We start from the raw sequence: 19,319 nt of genomic DNA on the forward strand, positions 1-19,319 counted from the left end.
AAATTATAAAAGATGTGATTTCAGCAAACCTAACGGATTCTAAAATATTTTTTGTTTTCAACTAGGGGTGCAAATGAGCCGAGTCGAGCCAAGCCTTAGCTTGACCAGGCTAGAGCTCGAGCTCGATTAACTTATGAGAGCTCAGGCTCGAGCTCGGCTCGATTCGAGCTTTGTTTTCAAGGCTCGATCCCGGCTCGTTTGTATTTTCTCAAGCTCGAGCTCGGCTCGTTTATTATCTATTAATTAATATATTAAATAAAAATAATATGAATAATAGACTTTTTAGGCTCGCGAGCTCGATCAGTGAAGCTCGGGCTCATTGAATAAATTAGCTTATTTTTAGGTTCGAGGTCGGCTTGTAAACAAGTTTGAATAAGCCCTGCTCGACTCGGCTCGTTTACACTAAGGCTCCATAAAGCTCGACGAGCCTAACGGGCTTCACATGCGAGGCTCGAGCTCGGGCTCGATAAACAAACAAGCTGTATTTTAGGCTCAAACTCGGCTCGGGCTCAATAAGACTCGGCTCGTTTTGAGCTTTCTCTGGAGCCGATCTCAAGTAGCTCGCGAGCCGCTCGGCTTATTTGCACTCCTATTTTCAACGTATATACAATATAATATTTTATCGTTTGGTTTTAAATGAATAAATTAAGATAAATATCTAGCTAGAATACAAAATAAAAATATTGAAAATTTATCAGATGCCTCTTGCGGTAATTATATCCTTTCTGGCTTTCTCTATATCCCCATTCTCACTCTTCCCTTTACATTTTTTATACCCAAATCCCAACATCACAACCACAACACCACCACCACCTAAGCATATGTTCACCGAACACCGGTTTTCAGGCGAAGATAGGGTATCTAGCCAGTAGATCGGTGTGTCTTTTATTTTCTCTCAAAGTAACAAATAATCCATAAAAAGCAAATTAAGGAGTCGGACTCCATGGCGGTTCACCACCAAGGCAGACGACCACGATGATGAAACCTTTGGTGGCGACTCTGGTGTTTCCGGAAATTTTTAGGTCACCGTAGTCCCGATCTAGCTTTGCATGTGGTTTTCACGACCCGATCTGTGTTGGATAGGGTTTTAAGGTAATCTTCCGATCTCTTTTCCGGCTACATTTTTTTGTTTTCCGGCTATTAACGGCATTCCTATCGTATTAAGGATAATGTTTGCAATGGTGGATTGGCTTGGACTGTGATGCCTTGCTGCGTGATGTACTGAAAAGTACATATGTTTATAGTGTATCTTTTGGTCAGTTTTCAGTTGTTTTGAGTCTAGTTTAGGTTAGAATTTCGATACTGCTGACGTTAAGCTTTGATTTCAGGTCCCGTAGCTTAAAGTGATGAAAAACGAGTAAAAACGAGTAAAAACGAGCAATTTGGAAGAAAACCGGGATTCGTACGCGCGTCGGAGAAGCTGGAAATCGAAACTGAATAAAAAATCATAAAATCAAGACAAGGAGGCGCCGCGTGACGCGACACCCCCTTCGCGTCGTGCGAGGCCCTGGATTTCCGGGAAAAGTGTTTCTCAGCTAGGGTTTTGAGGATTATTCCCAAGAAACTTAACTTACAACTCTAATTACGAATCAAGACACCCTAGGGCGAATTTTAAAGGAGATTTTGAGTATTTTGGAGTGCTTTAGCTTGCGGGAATCATTCGGTTGAAGCTTGGAGCGTGAAAGTGAAGATTGTTCGGGTTTTATCTCCCGGTGTTCTTTAATTTCTTGTTTTCGATACTTTCCGATGAATTCTTGTTTTGAACTTGATTTGTTTATTATGAACAACATGTTTCTTGGCTAAAACCCTAGATACTACCTAGACAAGATGATAGTTTGATTAACGTTTGGATCTTTTAACGGTTTTTATTGTTTGATTATGGATTGATTTCTAAAAGTAAAGTGTTCTAGAATTTCTGATTTGGTGCGTGTGCGTATTTACTTTTGGTTGTTGATTGTTTACTGTTTCACATAGATTTTGGTGAATGTCTTTCACATAATAAATTTGTGTTGATTATTTGCATCCTTGCGGGTTCGGGTGATATTTGGGTAAATCGGCCGATAGCCTTAGAAACAGTAATTAAAATACAATTAGAAGTAAATATTCTGCTTAACTTGTCGCTGAGAGGATCGAGTTAGTTATTAGGTCTCGGTGCAATATATAGCTAAGATAGATTTTGAGAGAAGTCGGTTTTAGTTCCCTAATTGCATTTGTGTCTAGTAAACCAAGTGAGAACCTAGAATTGCCTTAGATTGTCGCGCTGAGAGGTAGATAGTCGTATTAGGGCACTTTTAGAGTCGTTAGAGGACTGAGAGGAAGTCTAACAGTCGGTATACACAACAGCCTTGTAGGGTTTCCTAGGTTTCTTCCTGAGAAGGGTCGGGAAGCCTTAGCATTGAAATACCTTAAGGTTTAGTATTTTACGATCCCGGCTCCATACAACAATAATACCGTTAGAAGTCCATTCATAGTTAAACTGGATTCAAGTCTAGGTAGTCGTTAATCTCACCTGAATCAAACCCTAGTCTTCGTTCGTGTCTTAGTTTAATTCCATTTTAATTGTAATTTTAGGATTTTAGTAAAAACCCCCCTTAAAACACAACAATTGTTTAGTGGTGTCAGTGTTTTTGTCTAAATAGAGTCGTTAACGTAATTCATTAGAGTCCTTGTGGGTTCGACATCCGGACTTACTTTTCTGTAGGACCCTCGCGGAGGATGAGGTTAAACCTTAACCTTGTTATATTAACACACTAGCAAGTGCGGAATCCAAGCTAGAATGCAACCGAGTTGAGACAAGCATAAACACAAAACACACAAGGTTCACCGATTAACACCACTTGTATTAATGCGAATGAAAGGTTCCGGTTACAAGCACAAGGTTTACAAATCAGTATTGCAAACTCTCTAATGTGTGTGTTCTTGATAGAAGTGTCTCTCAAGTGTTTTCCAATGTCTAAACTGAAAAGAACACACTGCATGGGTATATATACCCAACACAGATTGCATGCTCGAAGGATAAGATAGTCAGGTCGAAGGATCATCTATCGACCAGAATCATACCGAAGGATCCATACATACCTCGAAGGATGATGTATCCTTCGAAGTCCATCTGTATCCATCGAAGGTTGTCTTTCGAGGTGATCGAAGGATATAAACCATCCTTCGATCACATCCTTCGAAGCAAACAAACTTACATACTTAGGGTTGACTGTTTGGCCAAGTCAAACCAGGAGGATGGTTGACTTGGTCAAACTTACATGACTAACAAGGACATCGTTTTACATCATGACCGAATACAGACAAAGTACAGACACAAGTGCACCAACAAACTCCCCCTTGGCTGTAGCTTTGTCTCGATCTTGATCATCTTTGATCTTCGTGTCTTCAGGACTCTGATGTCCTTTCAAGTCTTCAATGTCGGAGGATCTTCAAAGTCTTCACGTCTTGAAAGCAGAAAGTGTATCAACAAACTACCCGTATCATGTAGGAAGTGTGTTGACAAGCTCCCCCTTAACCTAAGCTCCCCCTTGAGTTATGCTTGTGAAAGACTTGATCTTCAATACTTGAGATCCTTGTGGTGTTGATGATGGTCAGCGGCAACTCGATCAACTTCATCTTTTGAGTGCCTTCACGTCGTGTCTTCATTCCAAAGCTTGTCATCGACCATGTTCTCCTAGCCTTTAGAATCTGCACATGCAAGAAATCTAAACGCGTAATGAGAACAACTGCTTGGAATAGTTAGTATAAACAAATGACACACGAATGACCATGTCACAATCAAACACCGTCCGATAGTTTGAAAGTTTAATAAATTTCTCAATTTTAGATTTAACTTTCAAAACTTGCAAATTTCGACCGTTTATGAAGATTTAGTCAGTTCAGTTTCCGTTCAGAATTCAGGCAACGAAGATTCGAGTTCCAACATCGTACGATCGAAAATAAAATAGAAATAAAATCTTTTTGGCTTTTATAAAGTTTATATTAAAACACACCTAAAATCTTTTTGTTTTTTTTTTGAATAAATTAAAAGACAACAATTTTAATATCCTTTGAGTGTTATCAAACGACATCACCGCTAATGTCGTGCTGATATGCACCAAACGACGAAACTGTTTAAAATAAAAACAATAAAAGTTAAGTAGTAAATAAATATATACAGACATTCTTTTTGCGAGTTTCGAGGGTAAGAGAATCATATCAGTGTACGGTCATGTCAAAACACTCTTGTTGTTCAGTTAGTTAACATTAAGATAAGCATCCTATAACAATTATCGGTATCCCTCGCGGAGGATGAGGTTAAACCTTAACCTTGTTATTTTAACACACTAGCAAGTGCGGAATCCAAGCTAGAATGCAACCGAGTTGAGACAAGCATAAACACAAAACACACAAGGTTCACCGATTAACACCACTTGTATTAATGCGAATGAAAGGTTCCGGTTACAAGCACAAGGTTTACAAATCAGTATTGCAAACTCTCTAATGTGTGTGTTCTTGACAGAAGTGTCTCTCAAGTGTTTTCCAATGTCTAAACTGAAAAGAACACACTGCATGGGTATATATACCCAACACAGATTGCATGCTCGAAGGATAAGATAGTCAGGTCGAAGGATCATCTATCGACCAGAATCATACCGAAGGATCCATACATACCTCGAAGGATGATGTATCCTTCGAAGTCCATCTGTATCCATCGAAGGTTGTCTTTCGAGGTGATCGAAGGATATAAACCATCCTTCGATCACATCCTTCGAAGCAAACAAACTTACATACTTAGGGTTGACTGTTTGGCCAAGTCAAACCAGGAGGATGGTTGACTTGGTCAAACTTACATGACTAACAAGGACATCGTTTTACATCATGACCGAATACAGACAAAGTACAGACACAAGTTCACCAACAAACTCCCCCTTGGCTGTAGCTTTGTCTCGATCTTGATCATCTTTGATCTTCGTGTCTTCAGGACTCTGATGTCCTTTCAAGTCTTCAATGTCGGAGGATCTTCAAAGTCTTCACGTCTTGAAAGCAGAAAGTGTATCAACAAACTACCCGTATCATGTAGGAAGTGTGTTGACAAACTCCCCCTTAACCTAAGCTCCCCCTTGAGTTATGCTTGTGAAAGACTTGATCTTCAATACTTGAGATCCTTGTGGTGTTGATGATGGTCAGCGGCAACTCGATCAACTTCATCTTTTGAGTGCCTTCAGGTCGTGTCTTCATTCGAAAGCTTGTCATCGACCATGTTCTCCTAGCCTTTAGAATCTGCACATGCAAGAAATCTAAACGCGTAATGAGAAAAACTGCTTGGAATAGTTAGTATAAACAAATGACACACGAATGAGCATGTCACAATCAAACACCGTCCGACAGTTTGAAAGTTTAATAAATTTCTCAATTTTAGATTTAACTTTCAAAACTTGCAAATTTCGACCGTTTATGAAGATTTAGTCAGTTCAGTTTCCGTTCAGAATTCAGGCAACGAAGATTCGAGTTCCAACATCGTACGATCGAAAATAAAATAGAAATAAAATCTTTTTGGCTTTTATAAAGTTTATATTAAAACACACCTAAAATCTTTTTGGTTTTTTTTTTTGAATAAATTAAAAGACAACAATTTTAATATCCTTTGAGTGTTATCAAACGACATCACCGCTAATGTCGTGCTGATATGCACCAAACGACGAAACTGTTTAAAATAAAAACAATAAAAGTTAAGTAGTAAATAAATATATACAGACATTCTTTTTGCGAGTTTCGAGGGTAAGAGAATCATATCAGTGTACGGTCATGTCAAAACACTCTTGTTGTTCAGTTAGTTAACATTAAGCTCAACTTAAGCTCAACTTATCAGATGTAATCATGGCGAGGGGATACGTTAAGGTATGATTTATACTTACCGACCGGTGTTCATCCACATCACGACACATTCTCGTATCAAGGTATGCACGAGGGTTCATCTTACCGGTGAGTATACCGATTATCATCTGTTTGACCGTATATGATGTGAGATTCTCACTTATTTTGATTTGAAAACAAGCGCTATGTGATATAATCACTTATTAATGAGGAACTTGATTTTCATATGCATGAGGGCACAGGAGCAAGTCCGTGAACAGGTCAGTACTTCCGTACAGCAGAGAGACGAACTTGACTCCCGGATAAATGCGATATTTTATCACTTATTTGATATGAACATGTGATTGTTTATCACTTATTGAGGTCGTATGCAATATGTAATATGTACACGTATGTATAGTATCATGGAATATCTAGACTTGCGTCCCCGTTATTTTTCGGTAAAAGATACAACCATGATACCCAGATGATAAGCAGCATAAAGACCGAATATCTCAGAACCTCGGCAATCTATCAAACGAAATTTCGGTACTAAGACCATATGCCAATGAATGGTTCCCACCTGGTCTTCAGTCGATTTAAGTTTATATCACCCTGCACATTTTATAATGATTGTGAGCCTACCGATACATCTTATATAAAGCTGCTTATCGTTTTTCATTTAAGGTTTAAAGAGGTTTGAGTAGACCACTGATGTACTATTATTTTCTCTTTTGCTCGCCAGGAAACTCATTTTGTTTTTCTATTGTTTTTGTGTTTTTTAAAATTTTTCGACGTTTTTGGATTTTCCGATTTTGGATTTACTCCCCCTAAAATCAATAAACTAAGACAAATTTAAAACACAAAGGTATTTACACAAATGATTTTCCGATGTTGGTTTACTCTTGCTTGACCTTAATGCCGTTTACCAATAATAAAAAGTCAAATCTTGATTTGTCAAATGCTTTGGTAAAAAGGTCGGCACGTTGGTCATCGATGTGGACCTTAACAACATCGATTAACCTTTTCTCAAAGCAATCACGTATGAAGTGATATTTGATTTCGATGTGTTTGGTCTTTGAGTGCTGCACAGGATTTCTAGCGATCTGTAATGCAGCAGAATTATCAACGTAAATAGGAGTAGTTAGGAATTCAAAACCGTAGTCACGTAATTGTTGTTGGATCCAAAGGACTTGGGAGCAACAACTTGAGGCAGCAATGTATTCAGCTTCGCATGTTGATGTAGCGACGCACGTCTGCTTCTTGCACTGCCATGTGACTAGGCGATTTCCTAAAAACTGACATCCAGCCGTTGTGGATTTGCCGTCGATTTTGCATCCGCCATGATCAGAATCACTGAATGCGATCAAGTCAAAGTTATTATCCCTAGGGTACCATAGACTGGTGTCAGGGTAACCCTTCAAATAACGAAAAATCCTTTTTACAGCTGCAAGATGTGAGGCCTTCGGGTTGACTTGATATCTGGCAAGCAGGCACGTTGGGTACATTATGTCTGGCCTTGATGCTGTGAGGTACATAAGAGATCCGATCATTGCGCGATAGTATGAGGGGCTAACAGCTTCACCCTTCAAGTCTGGAGTAATTCTGTGATTTTGTGGCAGTGGGGTACCAATGGGCGTTGCATCAGACATCTGGAACCGGTTCAAGATGTCACCAACATATTTAGTCTGATGGATGAATATCCCAGACTCAGTTTGTTGCACTTGTAGGCCCAAGAAGAAGGTCATTTCCCCCATAGCACTCATCTCGAATTTATCCTGCATAATGCGCTTGAAATTCCTACACAAAACATCATTTGTAGAACCAAAAATAATATCATCAACATATACCTGTACCAGAAGAATATCTCCATCTTGTTCTTTGATGAAAAGTGTACAATCGATAAGACCTCTTCGAAAACCGTTCTCCAGCAGATAGGTAGATAAGGTTGCATACCAAGCTCGTGGCGCTTGATGAAGACCATAGAGAGCTTTGTTGAGCAACCAAACCCGATCGGGATGGATAGGATCTTCAAAACCTGGAGGCTGTTCGACATATACCTCTTCTTCAACCACACCATGTAAGAATGCACTTTTGACGTCCATCTGGTAAACCTTGAATCCTTTGAATGAGGCATAAGCCAGAAAGATCCGAATTGCTTCCAGACGTGCAACAGGTGCATAGACTTCGTTGTAGTCGATTCCTTCTATATGACGAAAACCTTGAACGACTAAACGTGCTTTGTTCCGAATAACCACTCCACGGTCGTCTTTCTTGCATTTGAAGACCCATCGAGTGCCAATTTTCTTGTAGTTCTCAAGTTTTTCAACAAGCTTCCAAACACCAAGCTTTTGAAATTGCTGCAATTCTTCCTGCATGGCTTCAACCCAAGCACTGTCTTTCAATGCTTCTTTCCACGATTTTGGTTCTTCTTGTGACACGTAACACGCGAAGGACCAGTCATTTTGAAGACCAGATTCTCTTATAGCTGAATACAAACCAGCATTCCGGTTGTTTCTCAGCTGATTACGCGTCTGCACACCGCGATGGACATCTCCTATAATATTCTGCTGGGGGTGGGTATCATGAATCCTCATTTCAGGATTTTCTGGCACACGTGCATTGATACCCAAATTATTAAGATTAAGATCAACAACCAACTCCACACCAGGAATGTGTGTAGAAGTGGATGCATTCCCTTCAGCAGTGTCTACATTCTGCATATGAGGTGTATCAACAGAGGCACCTTGAACAGGAGCAACTGGAGCCGAAGATCCTTCAGCTGCATCATGATATTCATCATCTTCAGAAGATTCATTATAATCAGCAGCATCTTCATAAACCTCATTTTGAACCATATTGTTGACAGACGAAGAAGCTTGAGGGTCAACAACAATAGGTCTAACCAAAGGCGAGACAGCAGCGTTGTCACTTTCCAACAACATCCTAGCCGCTGCTGACTCTTCGTCAACGGTTGGCAGATTGAAGGAGTCAAATAGCCCATCATAATCGAACATCCACGGATCACCCGGAGCCCTAACAGGACTCGTGTACCTTTGAACTCTCACTTCACTCCATAGCTCAATCTTTTTGGTAGCCAGATTCCAAACACGAAAATTCGGAGTAGCATATCCAAGGAAGAAACCCTCGATAGCTTTAGCTCCAAACTTTCCATCCGGCTCAATCATAGTACATGGAGCACCAAACGGTTCTAGGTAAGAAAGATCCGGTTTCCTTTTCTGAAGGAGTTCGAAGCAAGTTTTGCCATGTCTCTTTACTGTAAGAACTCTGTTTAACGTGTAGCATGCAGCCGATACAGCCTCCCCCCAGAATTGAATAGGGAGTTCCGACTCTACTAACATTGTTCTTGCAGTTTCAATAATCGTTCGATTCTTCCTCTCCGCGACACCATTTTGTTGTGGAGTATAACGAGAACTGTACTCATGAAGAATGCCTTTAGAAGTAAAAACCCATCCATAACTTGATTCTTGAATTCGGTTCCATTGTCGCTTCGGATCCTCTTCACTTTCAACGAATAGAGATTCTCCAACATTGTAAGAAGATCCTTGAGGATGCCAGGAGTTTGACTCTTGTGTGCCATGAAAGATACCCAAGAAAATCTAGAATAATCACCAGTAACAACTAGACAATAAGCATCTCCGAATGTTGTCTTGTGTTTCATAGGTCCAAAAAGATCCATATGAAGACGTTCGAGAGGCATGCTGACAGTGTTGATTTTCTTCAAAGGGTGAGACTTCTTTGTTTGCTTCCCTTTTTGGCACGAGACACAGATATCTTGTAAATGAAAACTTCTCACAGGCACACCATTCACAAGATTATTTTTCACCAAATGGTTCATCTTTCTCAAGTGAATGTGTCCCATTCTTCTGTGCCAAGATATAGACTCCTTTTCCGTGGCTTTCGAGACAAAGCAAGTGACTTGTGCAGATGTTGTAATCGCTTGGCTCATGTCGAGAATATAAAGATCATTAACTCTCGGAGCCGATAAGAGAATCCATTCTTGTGGAATTTTGAATCCAGGTTTCAGCACATAGCAGCCGGCATCATCAAAATGCACTGAGAATTTTTTATCGCAGATTTGCGACACACTGAGAAGATTATGATCAATTTGCTTAACATAATTGATCTTATCGAAGCACACAAAACCATTTGAGATACTTCCCTCTCCAGTGATGAATCCGCCTTTGTCTCCCGCAAAAGCAACATACCCTCCTCTAATGTTTCTCACGTCGTATAGGAGCCGTAAGTCGCCAGTCATGTGCCTGGATGCTCCACTATCAACAATCCAGTGACTATTAATAGTTCCTCCTAGAACACCCTGCACATGTCATTTAAAAACATCAGTTGAGAATGGGGACCCAAGCCTTAGTGGTCTTGGGTCGTCCCTGAGCATCACGAAACGTGATATCAATCTCTTGATGGTTTTCAAGAACAACTGCTCCCCCTGAATTGTCACCCGCCTTAGGTAACCAAGTTCGTTTTTGCCTACCAGTTTTTGAAGATTCTGGTTTTACAGGTTGTGACACACTTGGTTCCCTTTGAACTGTTTTAACTTCAGATTTCAAAGCTTTTTCAATAGTTTTCATGTTCTTACGTCGTTGTTTAGTTTCTTGTTCTTTTACAGTTCGTTTATCATGTTTAGGTGAAACTGACCGACGTTGAGGATGAACTGTTTCAGGTGGAGCTTTCTCAACAAATTTATTCTTTGGAGCATTTGGGCAGTTTTTGATGATGTGCCCAATTTCTCCACATTTAAAACATGTTCTCCTTTCAACAAACTTAGGAGAACTTGATTGACCACAAGATGTCGAACTCGTGGAACCTGAGGTACTAGCCTTTTCATCACACCCATTTGTATATTGAGTGTAATTGTTATCACTGTTACGTTTTAAGATTGTGACTTGTTTCACAAAATCAGTGTTAGATTTGTTCTCAAAAGTTTCAATCTTATCAGTACCCTTGGATGACACGAACTTGACATCTTTTGCTTTCTTTTGAAATCGAGCTCCTTTTGTTCAGACTTCATATGAGAGACTTTATGCTTTTGAGCTCGTTTGACTGGTTGTTTACCATTAGAAACACTAGGTTGTTGAGTGGTTGAAGATTTTTGATTACCAAACTGTTTTCTAATCTCAGCCTTAGGAATTGGATCACATTGTGTTACAACAATTCCCGGAAGTGTTTTTCTCAAAAATTTGTTTGTGTTGTCTTCAAAGACTTTATCAATCAAAGATTGATTTACTTTTTTAATTGGAAAAACGTGATCTGAGTAGATTTTATTATCTGCAACCAATGTATACAACACATTACTGCTTTTAACAGTAGACACACATGTCTTATCAACTTTGACAGAATCAATCACTTGTTTCTTAACAGATGAGACATCAGGAGTATCAGGATCACATAGAATGTGATTCTCTCGTGGAATAACTACTCCTTTCATCTTGTTAAGTGATTTATTCTGATCACTTACATCCACTTCTGATTCATCATCCGATGTCTCATAGTCCTCGATAATTGGATGATGAAGTTTCTTGTTCCTTAGAGGGTGTGTTTGAAGAATTGTCCGGTTTGAACCCTAGGCCAGCAGCAAATTCCTCAATATCAAGAGGCACACTGGGTTCATACCGAGGCATTTCCTCCTCATCAGGCATCTTGGTATAATTATTCATCAAAGGGGGCGGACATTTCTTATACCCTATGCCTTTCTGATTTCCCTTCGGTTGTTGAACATCGATGATGTGATCTAGCACAAATTGGGAGTTAGAATAACTCTCCAATTTTTAGTTTCTTCCACAATGTTAATGTATTCATTTATACTTACTTGCTTGTCGTAAACTACTTTGTTCACTTCGGACACATTTTTCTTTAATGTTTCAATTACTGATTTAAAATCTTTTTCGTTCCGAGTTAAAGCCATATTTGCCTCTTTGCATTTGGAAATTTCAATAACCAAATTTTGATTATGACTATGAAGCTTTTCTAGTTCAAGCTTCATTTCAGCACATGATTCACAAACACTAGGAGCAGGAGGTTCAGAATTTACCTGACTCGAAGAGGCTGACACATTTGTCATAAAAGCAGTTTGAAAAGAAAAAGATCCGTCTTCAGAAAAGTACTTTTCCATTTCCCTGGATGTAGTAGCAGCCTCTTGATCAGAATTGATTTCTGACATATGAGATCATCAGCTTCATTCAATAAATCCTCAACACCAGAACTTGCTTCCTCCTTCACATCAGACTCTGATTGATTATCCCCAGAAACAGAGCCTTCTTCATCAGAACTTCCAGAATAACCAGAACTGTCATCACTTTCAGAGACCTCTTCTTTATGAACATGCTCGATGATCTTTGCATAACAAGCTGTTCCACTTCCCTGATCACCTTCACCAAACTGCACAGACCAGTCACATCCCTCATCAGCTTGAACAGCCAAAGCCCGATTGGGATTTGAAGTTCCAGGCTGGCCCTGATTGTTATTAACTGCCACAATCCTCCTTTCACGATTTTCTTGCTGGGCATTCACATTTGTAGTACTCGTCTGGTTTCTGAAAGGGTTGTGATTGCCTTGTTTTGTTGGTCGAGTGCACTCACGTTTGAAGTGTCCTTTATTACCACAATTGAAGCATGTAACGGCGTTAATATCAAACCCATACTTCGTATCTTTCTTTCCTTCCAACGAAGTTCTTCCAGTTCGAGCCATGAAATCTTTTGCCCTTCTAACTGCACTAGCAAAAGCCCATTTGATATCCATCAACTCCATTTCTTCCTTGTCGATCTGTTGATAGTCTTCATTGGTCATGTTGATGTTTCCAAGCTGACCTGCTACCAAACCACAGTAAGCACTGACCATTGTATTGATAATTTCCATATGCTCCTTAGCAACTTCAATGCTGAGGTGTGAAAGGTTTGAATTATCGACTCGGATTGTGTTAGGGTTTTGAGGTTGAGGATTGTTTGTATAATGAGCCTGCTGTTGTTGTTGTGGTGGTTGGACTTGTGGCTGTGTAGGAACGGGAATGTAAGACCTCGGATCAAAAGCCGGAGCAGCAGTTGATTGAGGAAACGGAAGAGAACTTGTGTTGGACACAAATGCAGTTTGCAGTTTAGGTTGCTGAGCTGCAGCGGATCTTGCCAAAGCATCGAAGCCTGGAAGGTACATTTCTGTATTCTGAGGAGCGGGTGCTCGCTTTGCTTTCCTGATTTCTTCATCATTTTTATGTTCCAGCTTCTGAATGAACTCATAGATGTTAACCGTGTCTAGAGTTCCAGTATGCTTCAACAACTCAATAAAAGAACTCCACTTTGGAGGTAAGGCGTCAGCAAACCTATTCACCATGTCTTGTTGAGTAGATACAACCCCATAAGCACACATTTCACTAATCAGATGATAGAACCGTGTTGTCATATCATTTAGAGTTTCGTTTTCCAAAAATTGAAACAATTCAAACTCTTTCTTCAACAAATCATGACGAGACTTTCGAGTAGCTGCATTGCCTTCTCCTCTAGTAACTAAGGCATCCCACAATGTTTTCGTGGTCTTGCAGTAGGAGAACTGATGATAGATATCTTTGTTGAGTGCTTGTGTAAGTGTAGCAAAGGCCTTTTTCTCCAATTCATAAGCCTTCTTGTCATTTTCGAGCATGTTAGCATAACCTTCTGAAGTGGACGCTGCAACTTCAAGATTAGCATTGAATGCATTGATGAAACATGTCCAAAGATCGGTGCTTTGCCCTTGAACATACGTGTGAAAGCGGTTTTTCCATGATGGAAAATCGTTCATATGGTTCAACTTTGGTGGACGATTGTTGCTGCCCGTTTCGCTCTCACTAATCAAAAGATTTTGAATGCTTTGACTTTGATTGGATACTAATGCCCATTGACTTGGACTGATTGATGGCGGTGGAAACATACTTTTCGCCCAAGCTGCAGCAGAGGTTAGCTCTTGACTAGATTGTGAGTCAATACTCCAGTCCCAAGGACTTGTACAACTCATTTTGATGAGATACTAATTGGAAACCTTCACAAACACAAACTGTTAAATTCAAACAGACAAGAATAGAAAGATCAAGACTTGTTCGAAGGATCAAGACTTGTTCGAAGGATCAACAGTGTTCGAAAGATCACTGTTGAGTTTCGAACAAAGACTTCGAAAGACTTTGAAAGATTCACAATCTGACAGATCCTTATCTTTCGAATAACTATTTCGAAAGATTCACAATTTGAAAGATCCTTATCTTTCGAGCAATTATTTCAAAAGATTCACAATTTGAAAGATCCTTATCTTTCGAATAACTATCCTTCGAATAGATTCCCTGGATCGAAGGATAAGTCTCTGACTTCGAAGGATGGGTCGAAAGATGATTATCTATCGAGCCTTCCTTGATCGAAAGATGATCGTTCGATATCGAAAGATATCCTTCGATCGCTTCTGACACAACTGATAAAAAGGTGACAGGTTGGTGAGAAAGGTGATTGGTTGGTGAACCAACTTTCGGCAGAAAGGATGTTCTGACCTCAACTTTTCACCAACTTTGATTTTCAAATAAAATATGCCCAAAATGGCAAATCTTATCCAGAAAGTCCGGTCACCGGAACACACCGGAATTTGGCCGGAAATCACCAAATTTCGTAAAAACAAGTTGTAAGTTACCCAACCCGCTCTTGAACAGACCCGGTTAGTTTAGAACACGTTTTTATGTTTAAAAAATGCAAGAAAACCACAAAAAACGGGTACTAAACCAAGTGTCCAAACACACCAAGACTTGAACAAAACCCGGTTTTAACAAGGTAAAGAGCCACGGCTCTGATACCACTTGTAGGACCCTCGCGGAGGATGAGGTTAAACCTTAACCTTGTTATATTAACACACTAGCAAGTGCGGAATTGTAACAACTGCCACTAAAATTCATAATTAGGATGGTAATTAGCTATTATGAAAACCCTAATTGAGAAACCCAAGTAATTCTGCACTAACCCTAAAATTTCCAGAACAATCAGAATCAGGATCAGGGCCCCTAAAACTCAGGGGGGGGGGGGCAAAACCCTAGTTACGATTATCATCATAACTCTCTGTCGAAATAGAATTTTAAAATTCTATCAACTCAGCAAGCCTACACACGCAAAAACCTAGTCTATGAAAGTAGGGTGATCACTCGCGTAGCGCGACGCCTATAGGGGTACCCCCTCGCGCTACGCGACGGTGTCAAATTTTCAGTATAAATAGCAGGGGTTGGGACTTGAAATTTGGCACTTGAACGACGTTAAAATTCATAACATATGTCGAGTTATAAGCAAAACAGTCCAACACACACACAATTATCGAAACGCTGCCGCAATCAGGGTAATAACTCGATCGCTATTACGATTCAACGTCCGATCGATTATAACTATCCAACGATAGTCCGGGTGCTGCTCAATTGAGCTTGTACTTTGATTATTCGTCGTGATTTCGACTTGAATATTAGAGTGCTGTTCGAATTCGGACTATGCTCTGTTATTCGTTGTGAATCCGATTGAATTATCGAGTATTGCACTGATTAATCGTTGTGAAGGTTTAATCTCGTGAATTGACGTAATTGTTGTATTAGTTACTAACCTGTGTGTGTGCATTGTGTTAAATTAGGTTTAAGCAAGGCTAATCAGTAGGCTTATATCTATTGCTTGTTAATCTGCAATGTGAGTCATTCCACTTTTACAACTCTTTTCTCACAGTTTGTGAGTCATTCTTCTTTTTAAATTGTTTTCTCACAGTTTGTGAGTAAGTATTACAATACCTCAAATTATTTTCAAGATTATAATTACAGGGATTAAGTCTTTGTAATCACCAAATTACAGCTGGTATGTGGGGTATTGTGCACAGTACTGTTATTATCACTCTATGTGAGTGAATATTACTCTATGTGAGTTATTATTACTCTGTGTGAGTACACCGTCACTATTTGGGCAACGGGACCCAATAGTGGTATGACCACAGTCACAGAAATGAATCGAGTGACAAATACCCATTCTTGATAATTGGTTGATAGAAACATTGTAATCGCTCTTAATACTGTAAATTATAACTAACGGGTCGTTTTAGAAAACAGAATGATTCACTCAGTATTTCCCCGCTGACAAAACCTTTTTCAAACATGTTTCAGGTGATCTGTGTGATCCAGGAAAAGTGCAGTAAAGCACTATCAAGCTCAGAGAAGTGGCTCAGTGTAAATAAACCAATAAAACGTGTTTTGAAAAATAAAGATTTCTGTGTGAAATCAGCTTATTGTAAATTATGGGATTTATCCCTTAAACTTCGTGTAATATATTAAACGAGCATTTTACGGATAAAAGATCCTGTTGTAAAAAGACTTCCGCTGCCGCATAAATTAAATACCACGGGAGCTGCCTCGCGGTCCCCCGACTCCGTCCAGGGTGGGTCGAGGGGCCGTGACAGCGAAGGTGGTATCAGAGCTAATAATTAAATTGAGCCACTGATCGAGCCACTGATTAAGCCTAAATTAAGTATTATGTCCAAAATGCTTAATTTTACTAGTTGTTATTCGATGATTATATGTTTTATTAACTGGCTATTTTTAGTTACAGTATGGGTAAGCAAAAGCTGTCTGCTATCTACCACAAACTAGATGTGGCATCTTCTTCTAGAAACCCAGTAAACCTAGAAGAAGGAATCTTTGTCCGCAAGGCAAACTATGAGAATCCACTTTCCCCAGAGAAAAGGGATTCGATACTTAAAAAGAGTCAGGAGACAAAGAAACCCCGAACCAAGAGAGTTAGGTTTAACCCAGAAATCCAGGAGTTGGGTAATAGTACACCTTGGGAAGATAAAATAGACGGGAAATGGGCAAATCTCTATATGCTAGCTACTGTAGCAGAAAATACTAATCTCTAAATATCCGTTGGGTCTAGTAAGAGAAATCACAATCCCGTAAATAAATAAAGTCCTAAGTGTGTTTATTTCTGTTGTTCTTTGTATAAATTAGTATGCAATAAAACTTCAGTGTTTTGTTTGTTAAACTTTGTTCCAAAGTTTTAACATTGCATTTTGCATATATGCTATGCAGCATGAATGAGATGTCGGAAACATTCCAGAATCTCAACTTATATCCAGTGCCTATCGAAGTCTCTCACGACTTTACTGGTTACATTGCTGACATAGAAGAACCTGTGGAATTCCAAGCTCCACCGCTGGAAAAAGCCAAACCTAAAAAGAAGAGAAGATATGTAGGGTGGAGGAAAGTACGCCGTAGGAAACCTGCCACTAGGAAACTCCCTAAAATAGAAAATCCTGTGAGTATGAGCAAGGGAAAGGAAATAGAAACTGGAGAAAGTTCAAAACCACCTGAAAAAGAAATAGGAATAGATCTGAAACAAAAGGGAATAGAAATTGGCGAAAGCTCTAAACAATCTGAGGAATTCACGTTCCAAGACGAAATAGATCGCCTACTGGAGAATTGTGATGTTTTAGAGCCTATCAACGATAATCTCTTTTCTTACCCGGCTACAGTTCAATTCCCACTAAACCTAGGACCAGCTATTCCAGACCCACTAGTTCATACCAGACCATTAGGCCAAATGGAGGAATGGTGGACCAATGACTGGCAATTCCAAAACATAGTTAACAGTCCTTATAGTTTCCTTCCACAATTTGACCCAGAACCACTCCCAAATCCTCCCATGAGTAATGAAAACCTAGCTGAACTCCGTCAGTTCGGTGAAGAACTGATAGGTACAGGTAATAGGATCAGGGAAATGGGGGAGCATCTAACTTGGAAGTACGATGAGAGGGAACATCGTTATTAGAACAGTCAGTTAAACCACAGAAAGCCGTATTATATAATAGTAACTTAAAATTCTGTAAAATGGGCAATAAAACTCTGTAAAATACGGTGTGTATGGATGCATATACAATTTACCATAACAAAGTAAAAGTCGAGGAATCGACAATTTTGGTTATATTCGTATGTTGTGATAATCTATGTGTATCTATGTGAATTTTGTCATCAATAGGTTAGACACTAATAATTTTACCAATTAGCAGATGGAAAACGCTAACAATGAATCAATTAATGAAGTAAATCAATCTGAGCAAGAACAGGAAGATCAATATATAACTCGACAAGATATCGAGCATTTTATCGCCCAAGGGATAGCTCATGCTATTCCAGAAATTGTAGCTGCTGTTCGAAAACCTGCCGAACCACAATTAATTCCTAGTAAACGTATTCCAGAAGATAACGACAGTAACAGCATAAATGGAGGCGGCAATCATGACAATCATGATCCGCAGCAGGCCCCACTCCCTAAAAGAATGAAAGCTGCAACGCCTGGTTGCACTTATAAAGAATTTCTTGCTTGCAAACCCGCTGAATTTGCAGGTAATGAAGGGGCGACTGCAACACTGCGTTGGTTAGAGAAAACCGAAGCAGTAATTGCAATAAGCAAATGTGCCGATGGAGACCAGGTGATGTATGCATCAAATCTATTCAAAGAAGGAGCACTTGAATGGTGGAACACGGTCCTCCAGGCAAAAGGAAGAAGGATAGCCTATGCAATGAGTTGGGAAGAATTTAAGAGTTTGGTAGAAAGAAAATTCTGTCCCAAATACGAGAAGGAACAAATGGCAAACAAGTTCCTAAGTCATCGTATGCTAGGAGTAGATTGTCGGGGATATACTTTGACATTCTTTGAATACGCAAGGGTAGTGCCATCACTGGCTTCGCCAGAACCGGTACTTATCTCTCGTTACATCTGGGGGTTAATTAGTGAAATCCGAAACATCGTTAAAGCTACGAGACCTCGTACTATTGACGATGCTGTAGAATTAGCTAATACCCTAACCGATGAATTGGTACGCACAAGAGAGGAAGATCGCAAGAAGGAATTAGCTCACAAGATTACCCAAGGATTTCGTGTGGGTAATGCCAAGAAAAGAACCGGACAATCCTCATCATCTCCTTTCTGCAAAATTTGCAAAAAGAAGCATTATGGACAATGCAACATGGTTTGCAATTTTTGCAAAATGAAAGGACATCGGGAAGAAGACTGCAGGAAGAAAACAAAAGTTTGTTATAATTGCAGAGAGAGGGGACACTTTCAATCTGAATGTCCTAAGTTAGCTAAACCTATAGTTAACCAAACCAAACCAGCTGAAGGAACAACCAAGAGAAATGCACGCGCATTCCAGCTGACCACTCAAGAGGCCGAACTCATTCCAGATGTGATAGCTGGTACGTTCTTAGTTCACAACGTATTTGCAAAAGTATTATTTGACTCTGGTGCGAACCAAAGTTTTATAAATACTTTATTTTGCCAAGACCTTAAGCTACCTTTAACCACTCTTAGGAAAAACTTCACCGTAGAAACCGCAGAAGGAAATTCTGTGAACATAGATAAAATCTGGCAAGAAGGAAAAATAGAACTATTAGGCCATAAGTTTTCTGCAAATTTGTTACCAATGAATTT

General features: G+C 39.6%; 1 long non-coding RNA gene across 1 annotated transcript; it reads left to right on the top strand.

Moving 5' to 3' along the window:
- The first annotated feature begins 698 nt into the window (after positions 1 to 698).
- Positions 699 to 1,328, top strand: LOC110926735. Its single transcript, XR_002585385.2, has 2 exons — positions 699 to 1,092; positions 1,166 to 1,328. It is a non-coding gene; the product is annotated as an uncharacterized LOC110926735 (long non-coding RNA).
- The last annotated feature ends 17,991 nt before the right edge of the window (positions 1,329 to 19,319 follow it).

This window comes from Helianthus annuus, chromosome 4 (genome assembly GCF_002127325.2).
Source record: "Helianthus annuus cultivar XRQ/B chromosome 4, HanXRQr2.0-SUNRISE, whole genome shotgun sequence".
Taxonomy (NCBI): Eukaryota; Viridiplantae; Streptophyta; class Magnoliopsida; order Asterales; family Asteraceae; genus Helianthus; species Helianthus annuus.